We start from the raw sequence: 19696 nt of genomic DNA on the forward strand, positions 1-19696 counted from the left end.
TATGGAATCTTGACTAAATATTTATCTTCTCTAGGCCACCCTTTCCTCTTTGGGGGTGTAGCATCGACATCATAGGGCTGTTGGTGCTTAGCATACTTCGTGGAATGCAGTAAATGCACTGTAAATGTTAGCTCCTGTGTCCATAATCTATTGCTGTGTAATAAATCACTTCAAAACTTGATGGCTTAAAATAACAGTAATTAATTATTACACAGTTTCTGTGGATGAAACATTTGGGGGAGGCTTGGTTTCTGTCTTGTTGCCTCTTATGAGGTTGCAGTCAGATATTGGCTTGGGTTGTCATCTGAAGGCTTGAATGGGGCTAGAGGATCCCGTTCCAAAGTGGCTTACTCATGTATCAGGTATTGGCTATTAGCAGGAGGCCTTAGTTCTTTCCCATGTGGTTCTCTCCAAGGAGTTGTGTAAGTGCCTTCATGGCATGGCATCTGGCTTCCCCCAGGGGGAAAGATCCAAGAAAGCAGAGAGGAAGTGACAATGTCTTTTATTACTTAGCCTTAGAGTATCTTTTGGTCACTGATTCAGTGTAGGAGGAAATTACATAAGGGTATGAATCCTGGGAGGTGAGGATCATTGGGGACCATCTTAGAAACCACCACAGCTACTATTATTGGTATTTACCAGTGGTACTAATAAAATATATACATCTTTGAGATGATATAGCAAAATGTAGATCATATGCTTTTCAATAATGAATTATTGCCAGGATTAGATATTTTGAAAATTAGTGATTTTTAGTATTCAAAGCATGTGTTGTTTATGATCTCTCCATTCAACCTGATACATTGTGCACATATCTTATTGGCTATATACAGTACTTTTCTTTTTATAAATTATCTCCATATGTTATCATCTTCTGATTAACCCCAAGGGACAGATATTATTTTAATTCACTCCTATTTTACAGAAGAAAAAAAGTCAGACTCAGTAATTAACTTGCCTTAAGTCAACCACACTGTTGCAAAGTGGGATTCCAATTGAGGCCTTCTGATTCCAAGTTTTGTGCTCTTTTCTCTACACTGTGCATGTTAGGTCTTATAGAGCCCTTATTTCCATTTATGATAATGTTAAGTATTAATTTATATAGAGATAAAAGTTTATTTTGTTCATTTAGTCTCTATTAAAATCACTGAGGAATTGTGAGTTATTAGAAATATGAGAAGCTAAAAAGACCACTCAGTTCATTGGTTCTAGAAGTGTGGTCTTCAGGTCATCAGCATCAGCATTACCTGGGAATATAGTAGAAATGCAAATTCTCAGGCCCCTCCTCAGACCTACTTAAATGAGAAACTTTGAGCTATGACCTAACAATGTTTATTATAACAAGCCTTCCAGGTGGTTTTGAGGCAGGCTAAAATTGAAGAACCACTTTGGTTTAACTACTATTAGGTTTAACTGTCTTATGGTGAGAATCAATAAGCATTTATTAAGTACCTATTATGTGCCAACTGCTTCCACTTGTGTAATCTGACATCCTCTTGACAGCCAATGCACAGAGAAGTGAAAGCACAGGATATTGGGGGGTGGTGAGCAATACAGGGGAACTGGAACAAGGCTGTGAAGAGCAGGGAGGGGTGCTAAGAGGGAAATTTGCTGGAGAGGCTGTTAGGCAGTGGCTTGAAGGTAAGGGAGACCTTGCACAGCAAACGGAAGTTTCTTATCATGGGCCAGAGTTTACATACCTGATGATTCTTTAGAGACCTGAAGAAACTATTGGAGTTTTTTTTTAAATCTATAAACATAAGATAAAGGTTTAGTCATATTTCCTATATGGATTGACACAGATGTCTTCATTTGATCTCCACATCACATGGTCATATATCCTACACTCAAAAAATCTTCAGGTAGGAGAAGACAGTCTGCCCTTCTAAGGGATTTGGCAGTGGTGGCTCCCTCAGTCCTTCATTTATGTTCAGTACATTGTGAACTTTTGCAGTTTCTCTGTCCCTGGTTAAGTGGATTTATTTATTATACTACCTAATTTTAACTATATAAACCCTCACAATTGATATGTGGCTTTAAAAGAGTCCTGCGAAGAAACCTCTGCCTGAAGACTATACTAATTATAGTGAGCCCAAGTGAGCATGGCAAATGGCTGAACTGATGTTTCTCAGACTCCCAGCATAAGTTCATTGTCAGCCATGTTTTGAGGTAAAATCAATGATGATCTAATTAGATCTGACATAGTCAATCACATTGCTTTTGCTAAAAAAAAAAAAATTAGCAAAGAGATTTTGTGCGTGTGTGCATATATGCTTTTCTATAGCAGAGAAAAAGTTTTCTGTACTGTTCATAAATACATTAAAATGTAAAGATTTAAATATTTGTCATTTTTATGAGTTTTAACATCTTTTGTGTACAGATATAGATCTATATGTATGTGTAATCTAAATAAATATACAAATATTGTGGGTATGTGCTCACATTGTTCACATGGCCTTACTTAAAGGGTATAAATTTGGAGACCATTACCAGACTGTGGGGAGCCATAGAAGGGTTTTAATAAGGTCAGATTTGCATTCTGGAAAAATCCCTTCTTTCAGTTTGGAGAAAGGATGGAAATAAGGCAAAGAAACCAGTGGTTCAGGTAAGTTATAAGGGCCTGAATTAAGTGTATTAGTCTGCTTGGGCTACTGTAACAAAATACCACGGACTGGACGGCTTAAACAATAGAAATTTATTTTCTTCTAGTTCTAGAGGCTGGAAGTTCAAGACCAAGGTGCTAGCAAGGTTGATGCTTGACAAGAACTCTTCTCTTGTGTTGCAGATAGCTGCCTTCTAGCTGCATGCCCACATGGCCTTTCCTTGGTGCTTATATATGGAGAGTGAGGGAGCTCTATGGTGTCTCTTCTTATAAGGACACTAATCCTATCAAATCAGCCACCCCCCCCACCCCCCCGCTTATGGTCTCAATTAACCTTAATCACTAACTTAGAATCCTCATCTCCAAATATAGCCACACTGGGGGGTTAGGACTCCAACCTATGAATTTTAGGAGAATGCAGACATTTGGAACATAATATCATGACAGCGACAAAGTGACCAAAGGGATGGAAATGAGGAGAGAGATTTAGGACTAGAATTTACAGAATTTGATGATCAATTAATTGTTTAGGAAGAAGGAGGAACACATATCTGCTTATATATATCTACTTACATATATTTACTTCTGTAAACAAAAGTTCTGTAATTTTTTCTTAAATTATGTGAGCTTTGGTAAGTCACTCTATTTCTATGAATAGATAATATCCTCAACTGTAAAAGGCTCACAGGTTTGTTGATGGGGGTGCTACATGTGATAACATAGTATTGTGCCTAGCACATATTAGGAACACAATAAATGTTAGGTTCCTTTTTCTCTCTGTTCCTGATCTAAATGCAAAGTGTGACTGGGTTCCTTGCCAAGTTTTCCACCCATGGTTCCAGGAGTGCTGGAACAGCACTAGCACTGTCTGAAATGTTCAGTTAAATTTCTCTGGTCAATTTGATCTCTCAGGGGATTTCAGAAAGCCATTGTCAGGGTGGAAGGTGGAGAGGGAGGAAGAGGAGGTTATGAGCATTACTGAGCAGGACCATTCGCAAAAAGAGTTTCTATCATCTCTGGAGGATGTTGGATGATGAAGGTATTGGTAGTGCTTTGTTCCCTGGGGTCCCTGAATACATAGGTCCCTAAGAGCCCCCTCTGTTTCATGAGAGGTTAATTATTGTGGATCAGAGATGAGAATCTTACTGGGGAGGTGGGGGTAGGGGAGAAGTCTCATTAATAGAGAGTGAGAGCATGCACAGGTGTGAAGGGAGGGATATTAGGTAACTCCACAGCAACAGACCTGACTAGAGGCCATTTACTGCTTGGTGCTGGTTGCCAAGCAACCACTGGAGGCCTGTGGGAAGAGATGAGCAGGAGAGGGCCTTCCACTACTTCCATTTTGAGCCCATTGCAGGGACTGTTGGGTCTGGTGCTGGTCAAGGGAAGAATCTGGGTGTGTGTGGGAGGACTGAGCTGACCTAGGACTCTGGAGTCCTGGGTTCCAGTCCTGGCTCTGCCCTCCAGTCATGTGAGCTGGAGTGACCCTTCTCCTCCATGGGCCTTCCCTAACTATCAAACGGAGAAAATAATCCTTGTTCTTCATGCCTCATGAGTTGTTGTGAAGATCAAGTGAGGAAATGCAAAGGAGAGCCTAAAGAGAACTATGAAGCTTTGAGGAGATCAAAGGATTATGGATATTGTCCGCTATGTGAATTCTTCTTGTATATGCTTTCAATCATTCTTTGTATCTTTCCCACCTGCCCTCTGACCCAGGGAAGTATTGATCTCCTTAAAAGAATTGGTGTTTAAGTCAGAGATGTGAAGTTACTTGTGTAGAGCCAAACTGTAAACTTCATTCTTTAATTCATTCAGTAGATATTTACCTGGTGCTCACTCTATGCCAGGCATTGTACTAGCTATGGGGAAACACCCTTCCTACTTACATGGAGTTTACCCTCTAGGAGGGGAGATAAATACTAAGTACATGAATAAAAAATACATAATTTTATCTGTGGTAAGGACCCTGAAGGAAAAGAATAGACTTGTTTCAAACCCAGGCACTGGGACTCCGAACTCTGGAATCGCTGAACTGTGACTTTAATCTCATCCCTGGGCTTGCAGCTGGAGTTCAGGGTCAAATTCTATTCACAATTTAAATTTCTTTAATGTTTTATTTTTATTTTTGAGAGAGACAGACTGCGAGTGGCATGGGGCGGGGGGTGGGAGCAGAGAGAGAGGGAGACACAGAATCTGAAGCAGGCTCTGAGCTATGAGTACAGAGCCCAACATGGGGCCTGAACTCACGAACTCAGAGATCATGGGCCCGAGCCAAAGTTGGATGCCTAACTGGCTGAGCCACCCAGGCGCCCCTCTATTCACAATTTAAAAGGCTAGCTTAGTTGATGACCTTCACCATACCAGTTCACTTCAGAACTGTCTCTGTTAGGGGACATGGTGGCAGGGGTCTCCATTGTGGAAAGATAGTATCTCCTGCTTACATCCACCAGTGAGGCTTTGGGTGACCTGAATGTCCAGAAAGGTTTAAAGATAGGAGTACCTCATGTGTTTGGGATTACTTGTATAAAGATTGGGGAATATACTGGCTGGCCTGTCCAACATTCTTCTGTTGGCTGTTTAAAAAAATTTTTTTTTTAAAGTTTATTGATTTTTGAGACAGAGAGAGACAGAGCATGAACGGGGGAGGGTCAGAGAGAGGGAGACACAGAATCTGAAACAGGCCCCAGGCTCTGAGCTGTCAGCACAGAGCCCGACGCGGGGCTCAAACTCACGGACCGCGAGATCATGACCTGAGCCGAAGTCGGACGCTTAACCGACCGAGCCACCCAGGCGCCCCTGTTGGCTGTTTTAAGAACTATGTCTTGTGAAGGATTTATAGGCCACTATCCTTACTCCTGGGCCTCTTGTGGTATCACTGTTTCCTATCATCTTTCTTTCTCCGCAACTCATTCCTCTGAAGCCCTCAGTTACTAAGGCCCTTGTGTGTACTTCCATTATTCTATTTCTTTGTTGTGGTAGTAGTAAAGTGTATAAAGCACCAACATATTGCCTGGCATGGGGGAAACACTCAACAAACAGTAGTATTTATTAAGGTTCCCGGGTGATCAAGAAATGATATTCATTTTCCTCCCCATTTAAGTTTGGAACCAAGTGAGAGATAGATGCAGGAGTCAGAGAGATGGGGAGTAATGTGACAGCCTTACTACTGGTAAAAGCTAGGATGAAGCACATGGCCCAAGTCCTCAGGGAAGTGGAGCTTGCTAATACTTCGCTCTGGAGTCGGATAGATGTAGAAACCCAATCACAGGCCAACATGGGGAGCTAGCTGCAATCTGCTCATGCAGTGTACACCCAAGGTCAAAGTCCATGTGGCCCAGACTTACTAATGCTTCAGACCTAAAGCATCCCACTCAGGACGATAGTAGATGCCTCTATGTCCATGTTCAGTCTTTCTCATGGAGGAAAGGAGGGTGCCTCCTCCAACAACTCTTTTTGTATTAAAGAGATAGATGGAAGTAAGCATTCACTCCAAAAGGAGGTTGAGTACAATAATGAAAGCCAGGAAAAATAGGAGGAGTCTTAACAGATTTCCTGGAAATCCTGAATTTCACCGTTACATGATTCACTTCCTATGTAACCAGGAGCTGAAAAAGTAAGACCAGGTGAGACAGGGCTTTTGGGAGTCAGCTAGGTTTACTCACTAGCCAACTACCTTATTCCCACACAGCCACCTCAATGAAATTTAGGTTTCCACATGATTTTAGAGTCACTTTTAAATATTAAAAGTAGTGAATATTAAATCTGAGAATGCAAAAAACTTATATCTTGGAACCAGTAAGATAGCAGGTTACCACATGATTTTGGAGTCATTTGTAAATATTAAAAGTAGTGAATATTAAATCTGGGAATGCAAAAAACTTATATCTTGGAACCAGTAAGATAACAATAAATGGAATGGGGTTTAGGAATATGGGGAAATATAATCATACCAGAAGCCTAGACTAAGAAGGATTGTGGATCTTAAGTAGTCTTTAAAAAAAATTTTTTTTTTTAATCTTTAGTTATTTTTGAGAGACAGAGAGACAGAGTGTGAGCAGGTAAGGAACAGAGAGAGAAGGAGACACAGAATCCGAAGCAGGCTCCAGGCTCTGAGCTGTCAGCACAGAGCCTGGTGCGGGGCTCCAACTCATGAACCGTGAGATCACGACCTGATCTGAAGTCGGACACTTAACCAACTGAGCCACCCAGTGCCCCTTAAGTAGTTTTTTTTTTTTTTATTTAAAAAAAAATTTTTTTTAACGTTTATTTATTTTTGAGACAGAGAGAGAGAGCATGAATGGGGGAGGGTCAGAGAGAGGGAGACACAGAATCTGAAACAGGCTCCAGGCTCTGAGCTGTCAGCACAGAGCCCGACGCGGGGCTCGAACTCACCGACCGCGAGATCATGACCTGAGCTGAAGTCCCCCGCTTAACCGACTGAGTCACCCAGGCGCCCCAAGTAGTTTTTTAACAAATATTTACTGTGGCTTACACTGGTGATAGAGAAATTAATATGAAGAGACACATCCTGTGCTCTCCAGAAACTAGTGCGATTGGATTTACCTGTGAGCTCCAAAAGTGAAATGAGTAGCATAGTTCTCTTGTTCTGGTTAAGGGAAACAAACTAGGACATCAGGAGAGATTGACTTTTTCTAAGAATTTAAGAATATATAATAATGGATTATATGAGATTGGGCAGCAATTACCATAAATTACCATAAATCTAGTGGTTTAAAACAACACAATTTATTATCTTATAGTTCTAGAGGTCAGAAGTTCAAAATTGGTGTCACTGGGTTAAAAATTGAAGTGTTGGAGGCGACTGGGTGGCTCAGTTGGTTGAGTGACTCTTGATTTCCACTCAGGTCATGATCTTATGGTTCATGAGTTTGAGCCTTGCATTGGGCTCTGTGCTGACAATGTGGAGGCTGCTTGGATTCTCTCTCTTTCCCTCTCTCTCTCTCTGCCTCTCCCTGCCTCTCTCTCTCTCAAAATAAGTAAGTAAACTTAAAAAAAATTGAAGTGTTTGCAGGTGGGCATTCCTTCTGGCAGCTCTAGCGGAGAATCCATTAATTTGCAGTTTTCAGCTTCTGGAGGCCACTTGCATTCCTTTGCTTGGGGTCCCTTCCTCCATTTTCAAAGCCAGCAATGCAATATCTTTCAATCTCTCTCTCTCTCTCTCTCTCTCTCTCTCTCTCTCTCTCTCTCTGACCTTCCTGTTTTTCTCTTATAAGGACTCTTTCATGATCTTGGGCTCACATGAATAATCAGGATAATCTCCCACCTCAAAACCTTAATTTAATCCCATTTATGAAGCCCTTTTTGCCATGCCAGGTAACATATTCACACGTTCTTGGAATTAAGATGTGAGTATCTTTTGGGATGCTATTGCTCTGACTACCACAGCATCTATTAATAACATGGAAAAGACCTATTATACACCTGAAGCTAATATTATACTGTAAATTAACTGGAATGTAAACAAAAACTAAACAAACTCCAAAACCTAAACCCCCCACACCAAAAACAAACAAACAAACAAATAAATAAATAAAAGTGATAGAGGCAAAAACAAAACAAAACAACCCACGGAAAAGATCTAATATAAATGCTCCCTATCCTTCGAGACTCTAACTTAAGTTCTCTCTCCTCTGATGTTAGTCCCTGCTGCTAGCTGCCTGAAACAGGCACTGTTTATGTCTTAGGCTTACACTGCCCACTGAGAATGCTTGTCACATTGTTAGGTCCCAATAAGCCTGTGAGCTCAGAGTTTATCACATCTTAGTCTCTCATTTTAGACATGAGGCTAAGGTCCAGAGAGATACAGACTTTACTAAGGGGCTGCAGCAAGGTTTCCTAACACATTTCAGTGCTCTTCCTACACTTCAGGAAGGTGAAGTCTGTCCACCTGAGCATAGAGAGACTGATGGGCAGCATAGAAGAGGCTGGAGGCTGAACAGGAACACTAGGGCTCTGACAGGGCCCTGTTGCTCCAGGAATCTGGAGACAGTTCTGAGTACAACATCTCATGCTTAGCTCTTATGATAATCAGAATTGATTTTTATAGGCAGCAAGTTTCCTGGTGTGGCTGCAGAGATATGTTGACACTCACCTCCCAAAGCCTGTAGGAACCAGCTGCTAGAGAGGTTTAATCTGATTTTTTAAATCACAACAAAGACTATGGGAAGTCAAACCAGAATTGCAGGCCTCATCTGCCTTTGTAACTTGTAAATAAATTAACCAGAAGTCCTGACTGGCTATTCCAGGGGTGTGTGTTCTTTAGGGCTACCACCCCTTTACCTCTACCCAAACTGGTGTGGGTGGAAAGTAAATACCTACAAGCCATTTGCATACTCATTCATTCAATAAACCTGTACCTATTACGTGCCAGGCACTGTCATAAGAGGGCAAATACACAGCTATGATACAATATGAATGATATAATAAAGGAGTGAAGAAAGTGCCGGGAAAGGGAAAGGAGCTGCTACCTCTGCATGGGGAAGTTATTTTAGGCTTCACGAAGAGGGGACACTTGAGCTGGGTCTTAGCAAATGAGTCAGAGTTTTTCAGGTTAATGCTGGGGAAGATCTTTTCAAGCAAAAGGAAAGACATTTATTTGCAAAAGCATGATCACTTTTAGGGACCTGTTATATGCCTGGCTGTGGTAGGTGAAACAACATCCCTACCTCTAAGGGGCACTCAGTGCAGTAAGACGGATATAACACGCATACAAATTATCAATGATGCTATAGACATGAATGATGCCTTGAGAGGTACAGAAAGTTTTAAGGGAGTTTAGAGAGGGAGTGCTCCCTCTCAGCTTGACAGCATCAGGGAAGGGTTCATTGAGGAGGTGGCCTTATTGTAATGAAAGTCGGGTCTAGCAGATAATAACATCCTCAGAGGCAGAGCTGTCTGTCTCATTCTTCTAGGTCTGTGGTCCAGGCTGACCTCGGTTTTTGACTCAGAGTCAATGTTCTGACATTCCCTGAAACGATTTGCATGTTCAGGAAGCAGTGCAGCATGTCCTTAGGAGCAGAGACTTTAGAGTGAGCCAGGTCCATGCTCCAAACCCATTTCTGCGACTGTTACCTTGTTCATGTCCCCTTTCCTCCTTGTGTTTCTCTTTCTTCTTTTTGAAATAAGGATAATTTTAGTGTTGTTGAGAGAATGAAATAAGATAATGCTTAGCATGTAGTAAGTGATCATTAGTTGGTAGTTTTTGTTATTATTAATTCTGGTACTCTCAGGGATTGATTTGTGGCACCAAAGTCTGGATGTTATCTGAGCTGGACTCCGCATCTTTTAGGATTTGATGAACATCCATCTGAATTCTTTCTCTGAGTCCTGAGCTGAGTCTGCAGTGGTTTGTGGCTGATCTCTTTGACAGAGCTGTGTCTGATGGCACATACAGTTTAGCTGGGGGGATAGAACAATTTAGAAAGCCATAAAAAACTAAAATATGTGGTACTGAATAAATTTAATGGAAGTTTAAAGGAAAGAGTTCAGTAAGAGTGGGTAAGAAAGACTTCTGGGAGGAAAGCAGCAAGGGGACCACTATAGGATGGGGAAAGAAGGAAGGTTGTGATGGAGACATCCCAAGCAAGGGGATTGACATTAGAGGAGGGCATGATTTGTAGTGTACTTTGTACAGTGTTTTTCCAGTGAGGTGACTGGACTTCTCCCATATGTAAGTCACAGCTCCTGCCTCTGCCTCAATTGCCATGTGGTATAGCCATTCCCTCCTTACAATATTTACATTGTACACACCAAGCATAGCTCTAGGTGCTACAGATACAGCAGTAAAAGTAACAGACAGAATCCCCTATCCCACATTTCCCTAGATTTAAGGGGGAAGACTGGCAGTAAACAAGCAAAATATACGGTATATGCTATGATGATGTGTTCTGGGGAAAAATATGGCAGGAAAAGGGATATAGGAAGTGGAGTGTTATTTTTAAACATTTTAAAAATATTTATTTATTTATTTTTGAGAGAGAGAGACAGAATGTGAGCAGAGGAGGGGCAGAGAGAGAGGGAGACACAGAATCCAAAGCAGGCTCCAGGCTCTGAGCTGTCAGCACAGAGCCTGATGTGGGGCTTGAACTCACGAACCACGAGATCATGACCTGAACCAAAGTCAGACGCTTAACTGACTGAGCCACCCAGGTGCCCTTGAAGTGGAGTGTTATTTATTTGTTTGTTTATTTATATGTTTAAAAATGTTTAATTTATTGTCAAGTTAGCTAACATATATTGTATAGACTGTGTTCTTGGTTTTGGGGGTAGATTACTGTGATTCATTGTTTACATACAACACCCAGTGCTCATCCCAGCAAGTGCCCTCCTCAATGCCCATCACCTATTTTCCCCTCCCACCCCACTCCCTTATCAACCCTCGGTTTGTTCTCTGTATTTAAGAGTCTCTTATGGGTTTGCCTCCTTTTCTGTTTGAAACTATTTTTTCCCCTTCCCTTCCCCCATGGTCTTCTGTCAAGTGCCTCAAGTTCCACATATGAGTGAAAACATATGATAACCTGTCTTTCTCTGACTTATTTCACTTAGCAGAATACCTTCCAGTTCTATCTACATTGTTGCAAATGGCAGGATTTCATTCTTTCTCATTGCCAAGTTGTATTCCATTGTATATATAAACCATATCTTCTTTATCCATTCATCAGTTGATGGACATTTGGGCTCTTTTCATGATTTAGCTATTGTTGAAAGTGCTGCTATAAACATTGGGATACAAGTGCCCCTATGAATCAGCACTCCTGTATCCTTCAGTTAAATTCCAAATAGTGCTATTGCTGGGTCCTAGGGTAGTTCTGTTTTTAATTTTTTTGAGGAAACTCCACACTGGGAAGTGCAGTGTTATTTAAAATTTCTCAAAATAAATAAACATTCAAAAAAGTGAAAAAAATTTTTATTTGAATATAACTGATCCTCAATGTTATATTAATTTCTGGTGTGCAACATAGTGATTCAGCTTCTCCATGCATTATGCTGTGCTCACCACAAGGGTAGCTATTGTCTGTGTAATATCACTGACCATATTCCCTATGCTGTGTTCTTTATTCTCATAACTTATTTATTCCATAACTGGACTTTGGAGGGTTTTTTTTTAATTAATTAATTTATTTTTGAGATAGAGGGTGGGGCAGAGAGAGAATGTGGGCCAAGGAGGGGCAGAAAGAGAGGGAAAGAGAGAATCCCAAGCAGGCTCCACACTGTGAGTGCAGTGCCCCATGGGGGGCTCAGACTCATGAACTGTGAGATCATGACCTAAGCCAAAATCAAGAGCCAGGGAGTTGGATCACCTGGTGACTCAGTCGTTGAGCATCCAACTTTGGCTCAGGTCATGATCTCACAGTTTGTGAGTTGGAGCCCCACATAGGGCTTACTGCTATTGGCACAGAGCCTGCTTCAGATCCTCTGTCTCCCTCTCTTGGCCCCTTCCCCTGCTTGTGCTCTCTGTCTCAAAAATAAATAAAACATAAAAAAAAAAAAGTCAGACGCTTAACTGATTGAGTACCCAGGTGCCTCTGGACTTTGCAGTTTTTAAAAACAGCTTTATTGATGTATAATTGGTACACAAAACAACCTGTACATATTTAATATATGCCATTTGATTAATTTGGACATATGCAAACATATGTGAAACCATCACCATAATCAAGATGATAGACATATTTATCACATCTAAAAGTTTTCTTGTGTCCTCTTCCCCAAATCTTTTTTTTTTTTTTTTTTTTTTTGGTGAGATTTACCCTTTTAATAAAATTTTAAGTGCATAATATAGTGTTGTTAATTATAGGCACTATGCTGTACAGCAGATCTCTAGAACTTATTCATCTTATATCACTGAAACTTTATACCAATTACATAATTCCCCATTTTTCCCTCCCCATAGTCCCTGGAAACCACTGTTCTATTCTCTGCTTCTATGAATTTTACTACTTTAGATATGTCATATAAATAGAATCATGCAGTATTTATCTTTCTGTGATTGGCCTATTTCACTTAGCATAATGTCCTCCAGGTTCATCCATGTTATTGCAAATGGCAAAATTTCCTTTTTTCAAAGGCTGAATAATACTCCATCATATGTGTATACCACATTTTCTTTATCCATTCATCTATCAATAGACAGTTGGGTTGTTTCCATATCTTGGTTACTGTGAATACTGCTGCAGTGAACATGGGTTTACAGATATCCCTGAGATTCTGATTTCAGTTCTTTTGGGTACACACCCAGAAGTAGGATTGCTGGATTATATGGCAGTTCTATCAGACAACTTGAAAAGACATTTCTCCAAAGAAGACCTACAAATGGGCCAACAGATATATGAAAAACGCTCAGCATTACTAATCATCAAGGAAATGCAAATCAAGACCATTAGATATTACCTCACATATTAGGATGGCTATTTAAAAACAAAACAAAACACAAGTGTTGGCAAGGATGTGGGGAAATCAGAACCGTTGTTTCACTTGTTCACTGTTCTAACCTTGTGTACTGTTGGTGAGAATGTAGGTGCAGCCACTATGGACCATATGAAGATTCCTTAAAAAATTAAGAAAAGGTAGGGGCACCTGGGTGGCTCAGTAGGTTGAGCGTCCGACTTTGGCTCAGGTCATGATCTCACGGTTTGTGAGTTTGAGCCCCGCATCGGGCTTTGTGCTGACAGCTCGCAGCCTAGAGCCTGCTTTGGATTCTGTGTCTCCCTCTCTCTCTGCCCCTCCTCCGCTCACTCTGTCTCTCAAAAATAAATAAATGTTAAAAAAAAAAATTAAGAAAAGGCTTTTGGTTTTACTCAGAATGAGATGGGAGGGTTTTGAGCAGAGGAATTACATGATCTGGCTAACATTCTTAAAATCAACTTTATTTTTGGATAATTTTAGATTTATAGAAAATTTGCAATGAGGGTACAGAGAGTTCTCATATATCCTTCACCCAGTTTCCCTAATATTAACATCTTACATTACCATGGTGCATTTTTCAAAACTAAGAAATTAAAATTAGTACAATATTATTAACCAAACTATAGACTTTATCTGGATTTCACTAGTTTTCAAATAATGTCTTTTTACTGTTCCAGGATCCAGTTCATGTTATATTTAGTAACATAGTTTAAAAATTGAGGTATAAGTCATATCTCATAAAATTCACCTTTTTAGGGCTAGTATCCAAAATCTATAAAGAGCTCACCAAACTCCACACCCGAAAAACAAATAACCCAGTGAAGAAATGGGCAGAAAACATGAATAGACACTTCTCTAAAGAAGACATCCGGATGGCCAACAGGCACATGAAAAGATGTTCAACGTCGCTCCTCATCAGGGAAATACAAATCAAAACCACACTCAGATATCACCTCACGCCAGTCAGAGTGGCCAAAATGAACAAATCAGGAGACTATAGATGCTGGAGAGGATGTGGAGAAACGGGAACCCTCTTGCACTGTTGGTGGGAATGCAAATTGGTGCAGCCGCTCTGGAAAGCAGTGTGGAGGTTCCTCAGAAAATTAAAAATTGACCTACCCTATGACCCAGCAATAGCACTGCTAGGAATTTACCCAAGGGATACAGGAGTACTGATGCATAGGGGTACTTGTACCCCAATGTTTATAGCAGCACTCTCAACAATAGCCAAATGATGGAAAGAGCCTAAATGTCCATCAACTGATGAATGGATAAAGAAATTGTGGTTTATATACACAATGGAATACTACGTGGCAATGAGAAAGAATGAAATATGGCCTTTTGTAGCAACGTGGATGGAACTGGAGAGTGTGCTGCTAAGTGAAATAAGCCATACAGAGAAGGACAGATACCATATGGTTTCACTCTTATGTGGATCCTGAGAAACTTAACAGAAACCCATGGGGGAGGGGAAGGAAAAAAAAAAAAGAGGTTAGAGTGGGAGAGAGCCAAAGCATAAGAGACTCTTAAAAACTGAGAACAAACTGAGGGTTGATGGGGGGTGGGAGGGAGGGGAGGGTGGGTGATGGGTATTGAGGAGGGCACCTTTTGGGATGAGCACTGGGGGTTGTATGGAAACCAATTTGACAATAAATTTCATATATTGAAAAAAAATTCACCTTTTTAAAGTATACAGTTTAATGATTTTTACTATTCCTAAAATTGTGCAACCATCACTACTAACTCCAGAATATTTTAGTGGCTTACATTTCAATATTTAATATGATTGCTCTGAGGAAGGATTATGCCTACATCAAGAATAAATTATAAAGAGACAAAGGGCAGAAGCAGGGAAGATCAGTTAGGATGTGTAATAATCCAGGCCAGGAATAATGCGTCTGGAAGTTGAGTGGTAGTAAAAGTGGTCAGATTCTGGGTATATGTTGAAAATATTGCTGACGGTATTTGCTAATGAATTGGTAGTGGGGACAGAAGGAAGACGAGGAGTCAGGGACAATGCCGAGGGTTTGGGCTGAGTGACCAGAAGGTTGAAAATGCGTCTAATGGAGAAGGGAAGACTGCAGGGAGAGCAGGATTTGGGGGAGATAATTGGGGCTGAGTTCTGGTTATGTTGAGTTTGAAAAGCCTTTTGGAAAACTGAAGGGAGATACAGAATAGGCTGTTGGAGGGGTGCCTGGCTGGTTCAGTCGGTTGAGTGTCCGACTCTTGGTTTAGGCTCAGGTCATGATCTCACAGTTCCTGTGATCAAGCCCCGTGTTGGGCTCTTTGCTGACAGCATGGAGCTTGCTTGGGATTCTCTCTCTCCCTTTCTCTCTCTGCCCAAGTCCTGCTCAAACGCACTCTCTCTCAAAATAAATAAATAAATAAACATTAAAAAAAAAAAAAGGTAAAAGGACTCAAATGTGTGGTACCTGAAGGTGAAGGGAAAAGTGAGTCAGAAAAGGGTTTTGTTTTTTGTTTTTTAAGATGGTAGAAGTACCAGTATGTTCGTGTGCTGGTGGAACAATCCAATAGCAGTCACCCAACCAAACTACCAACAAAGAAACAAAAACACAAACCTGGTGCTGTAGGAGAGAGAGGACAATTACTGGGATAATATCCTTGAATTGATAAGAGGAGGTGACATCACAAGCAGGGGGTAAGCCCTTGCTAGGAGCACAGACTGTGCATCCACATCAACAGGAGAGAGAACAAAGAGGCTGGGTACAGGTGTGGCCAGGGGCTACATGTGCTGGTGGGGGTTCTCCTGGATACAATTTTGGGATGAATTAGAAAGCAAGGTCATTGGTGGAGAGTGAGGATGGGGAGCAGGCAGTGTGGAGATTCAAGGAGAATGTCATCTAGGAAGAGTGAATAGACTAGGGAAATGTAATTTGATTGCTCATTAGCATTAAGGCTCTACTTGAAATTAGTGATCATAAATTTAAATTCATGAATTCATGAATTTGAAGCAAGGTTGTATGTTTCTCTGCAACCATGATTTGCTCTGTGGATACAGTCATAGAGTAGGCAGAGAGTTGGCTTTAATGAAAGTATTGTTTTGCTGAGTATGGACAAAGCAATAGAAGGCCAAGAGAGTCAGAGTTTTGTACAGAGAAGCCATTGTATAATGACCATAGGATTCAAGCTGGGCAGAGAGGGAGGTGATGACATAAGGCGGGTAGAGGACAGTGAAAAGATTACAGGGGGTTGATGAGCATATGAGCTAGAAAGATCATAGAGATCGGAAAGTGGGAGACTGGAAATTACTATTGGCAATGACAAGGTGCAGGGTATGATGATGAGGGTGAATGGCTGAGCTGGATTAGAAATGAACATTACTAGAAGAAAGCTCAAGGAAATGAGAGTCCAAGATATTGGAAGTCTCATCTCTGTGGATATTGAAATCACCAAGAATTATGGAGAGAGTAACAATGAACCAGGAGTTGTTGATTGGTCAGTAGACAAATAAGTGGGTGGCACAGTCTCATGATGCTCGAGATTCAAAGCTGAAGGTGTTTTGATTTGACTTTTGAAGGAGGGAAAGAATGATCTGGAAGTAGGGGTGAAAAGCAGCAATATCTATCCCACCTCCTGGCCCAGAGATTCAAAGGTGGTAAGAGGGAAAGGGACTATCAATTTGGAGGTGTTGGGAGAAGGTGTGGCCTCAGGGAAAGCTGGTTTCAGTCACAGCAAGGGGGTGAAGAAAACATTCAGAGAAGAGGCTGAGGAAAAAGAGATTTCTCTGATGACTGTGTGTTTCAGAAGGCCCAGTGAAAGGTGTCAGTAGGGAGGGGACTGGAGAGGGTTGGAAAAGATAATGTGCAGAGCTGTATGAGATTCAGAGTCCAGAGATCAAGAATGGCTTGAGAGGCTTGGGATGCTTGCCATGACTGACATGAATAGAGGAATAAGGCACCAAGACAGGCGGTGGTTGTAGGGGAAGAGGAATAGGGCCTTGCTTCCTCTTGGTCCCTGCTTTTAGAAGTCAAGAGGCTGGTGGAGATGCCATTCTTACTTGGACTGCCTTCCTCTTGATTTCACACATCAGTAATTATTGTGGCAATAAACATCAACTACCATTTATGTAAAATATCCTCACCTGCACCATGGGGCTAATAATACCTCTCACAGGACTAGCATAAGCTGCCCGTGGCACTGGCTGATGGCCATCTGTGCTCAGTGCTAAAAAAAAATTGTTTTTAAGTAATCTCTTCCCCCAATGTGGGGCTTGAACTCATGACCCTGAGATCAAGGGTCACAGGCTTCACCGACTGAACCAACCAGGAGCCCCTATACTTAGTGCTTTTATCAACTCATTTCATCCTCACAAAACCCTATGAGCTAGGTGCTGTTATCGTCCCTATTTTACAGATAAGTAAACCGAGGTCCAGAGAAGTTAGGTAGCTTAAGTTCATACAAATAGCATGTAACAGAGTCCAGATTTGAACTGAGTTCTGTCTTTAAAACCCCCCTATGTCCTGTGCCGTTACTCTTCTTGTTATATCTTCACATGGATAAGGGCTTGGGTGCTTAGAAAGCACCCAATAGATGGTAAAGATGTTGCTAAGAGTTATAATTTATTGGGAAGCAACTATATATTGTGCAAATGGTTACATGCATTTTTCAAAAAGTGATTACAACTATGCTGCACAGAACAAATGAGAAAACTAAGACTCAAAAGTTAAGGAACTTAATCTTACTAAGATTGGTAAATGACAGAGCAGAGATTCAAAATTAAGGCCATCTGCTGTGGAGCCTGTATTCTTTTCACAGCCAACTCCCCTCCCACTCTTCCCACTGCCCTGTGATACCCCGGGGACCTCACAGGTGTCAATGTCATGGCTGAAACTTTGGAACCTCCAAGCAAACACCCAGAAAGGGATGGGTCATGTGTTGTAAACTATCTCCTCTTAGCTTTCCTTCCCCTCCCTCTCTCCACCCCACTACAACTTCCCAGGTGATTCTAATGGACATCCAAAGTTGTACAACACTGATAGATAGGTATATAGTAGTTCCTGCTGCACATTCTGGCAGATTCAAAGGAAGGATGGGGGACTGGGTTAGTTCAGCTAAGGAAGAAGTAGAATGAAAACACAGCACCAGCAATGTGATAAGTAATGATGTCTCTGAACCTGTTTCATCAGCTGTAAAATAGGAATAATAATAATAGCAACTTCTCTGTAGTGCAGTAAAGATTAAATGAGACAATATAAGGAAAGGACCCAACATGGTGCCTATGACATATTATGTGCTCAAATAAATTTGCCCAATGCCACACAGTGATTGGTAAAGCCAGGATAAATTCATGAGTGTTCTCTTGTGCCATACTATTGTACTGATCTTGGTTACTACCATTTCAAAGATTGGGGGTGCCTGGGTGGCTCATTTGGTTAAGTGTCCGACTCTTAATTTTGGCTCAGGTCTTGATCTTACAGTTCATGGGATCCAGTCCTGTGCTGTCAGCCCAGAGCCTGCTTGGGTTTCTCTCTCTCTCCCTTTCTCTCTGCCCCTCTTCCTGCTCATGCTCATGGGTGTACATGCTCGTGCTCTCTCTCTCTCTCTCTCTCTCAAAATGAATAAATCAACTTTAGAAACAAAAAACAAAGATTATGAGCTGTGGGGTTTACAGGGTAGAGTCTATCAGCAGAGAAATTAGATATGAGTCACGCACGCTTTACCCCCATTTTCAGTGGGGGATAGAGAGAGCAGCAGTGCTCTGCTCTCAAAGATGCCCAGTTGCCTTCAAAGCCTTCAAAGATTCTCCTAGCTTGCTTAAGTACTGCCAGATGTGTTGCAAAGGGCAGGGGAAGGAGTAGGGGAGGCCATTCAACTGAGAATTTTATAATTCCTTCCTTCTACAAACTTCTTCTTCCCCCACACTGTTGCCCAACACCATTGCCCCACACCTTGGGTTGCCAGGTGGCAGCTGGAAATTCTTATCCTCTGTACTCCTGTGCTTCTCACCTTCCTCTGTGAAGTCTGTCAACTCTGTGCTAATGACGCAGAGACTGAGCTCAGGCCCCAGGTGGAGGTGGAGGAGACACGAAAAGGATGGGAGGTCAAGTCCAAGGGAATATCTATACTCCCTCTCTTTTTGAGCCTCCACCTCAAAACTGAGGGTCCTCCTTTATTCCTCTCAGCTTTTGTCCTAGTCATCCAGTTGTTCATGAGAACTATCAATTCTATCTCCCAAATTTCCCTCCTTGGTTCTGTGCTATAAACATTTATCTAGGGTTAACTGTGTGCCTCCCTTCTGCCCCTTTCTTACCTTAGGTTCCTCTTATTTCCCCCCTTAGACTGTAGCAGCAGACTGAAGGAATCTCCCTCCCCCCAGTCTTGCTCCCTCCTTATGTTCTCTGGTCACTGTCCCTCCACGGCGTAAAACCCAGAAAGGGCTGTCCACTGATACCCAATAAATTCCTTTGCCTGGCATTCCAGGCCCTTTCTTGCCTTCCCAGGTCCATCCTCAGTCACTCAGCCCTCAGGCACACTCTATCTGCGTGTTCTCCAAACCCCAAATCCAAACACAGGATGCACTTACAAAAAAACAAAAAACAAACAAACAAACAAAAAAACCCCACCAAAGAACAAAACTCACTTTATTTTTTAGAATAGTTTTGGATTTATAGAAAAATTATAAAGATAACACAGAGTTCTTATTTACCC

General features: G+C 41.5%; 1 protein-coding gene across 2 annotated transcripts in view; it reads left to right on the plus strand.

Annotated features, from left to right (window-relative positions):
• RAB3B (RAB3B, member RAS oncogene family) overlaps positions 1–19696 on the plus strand; it is a 68127-nt gene that overhangs the window by 9580 nt on the left and 38851 nt on the right. The window lies entirely within an intron of this gene.

The sequence above is a fragment of the Panthera onca genome, chromosome C1 (genome assembly GCF_046562875.1).
Source record: "Panthera onca isolate mPanOnc1 chromosome C1, mPanOnc1 haplotype 2, whole genome shotgun sequence".
Classification (NCBI taxonomy): Eukaryota; Metazoa; Chordata; class Mammalia; order Carnivora; family Felidae; genus Panthera; species Panthera onca.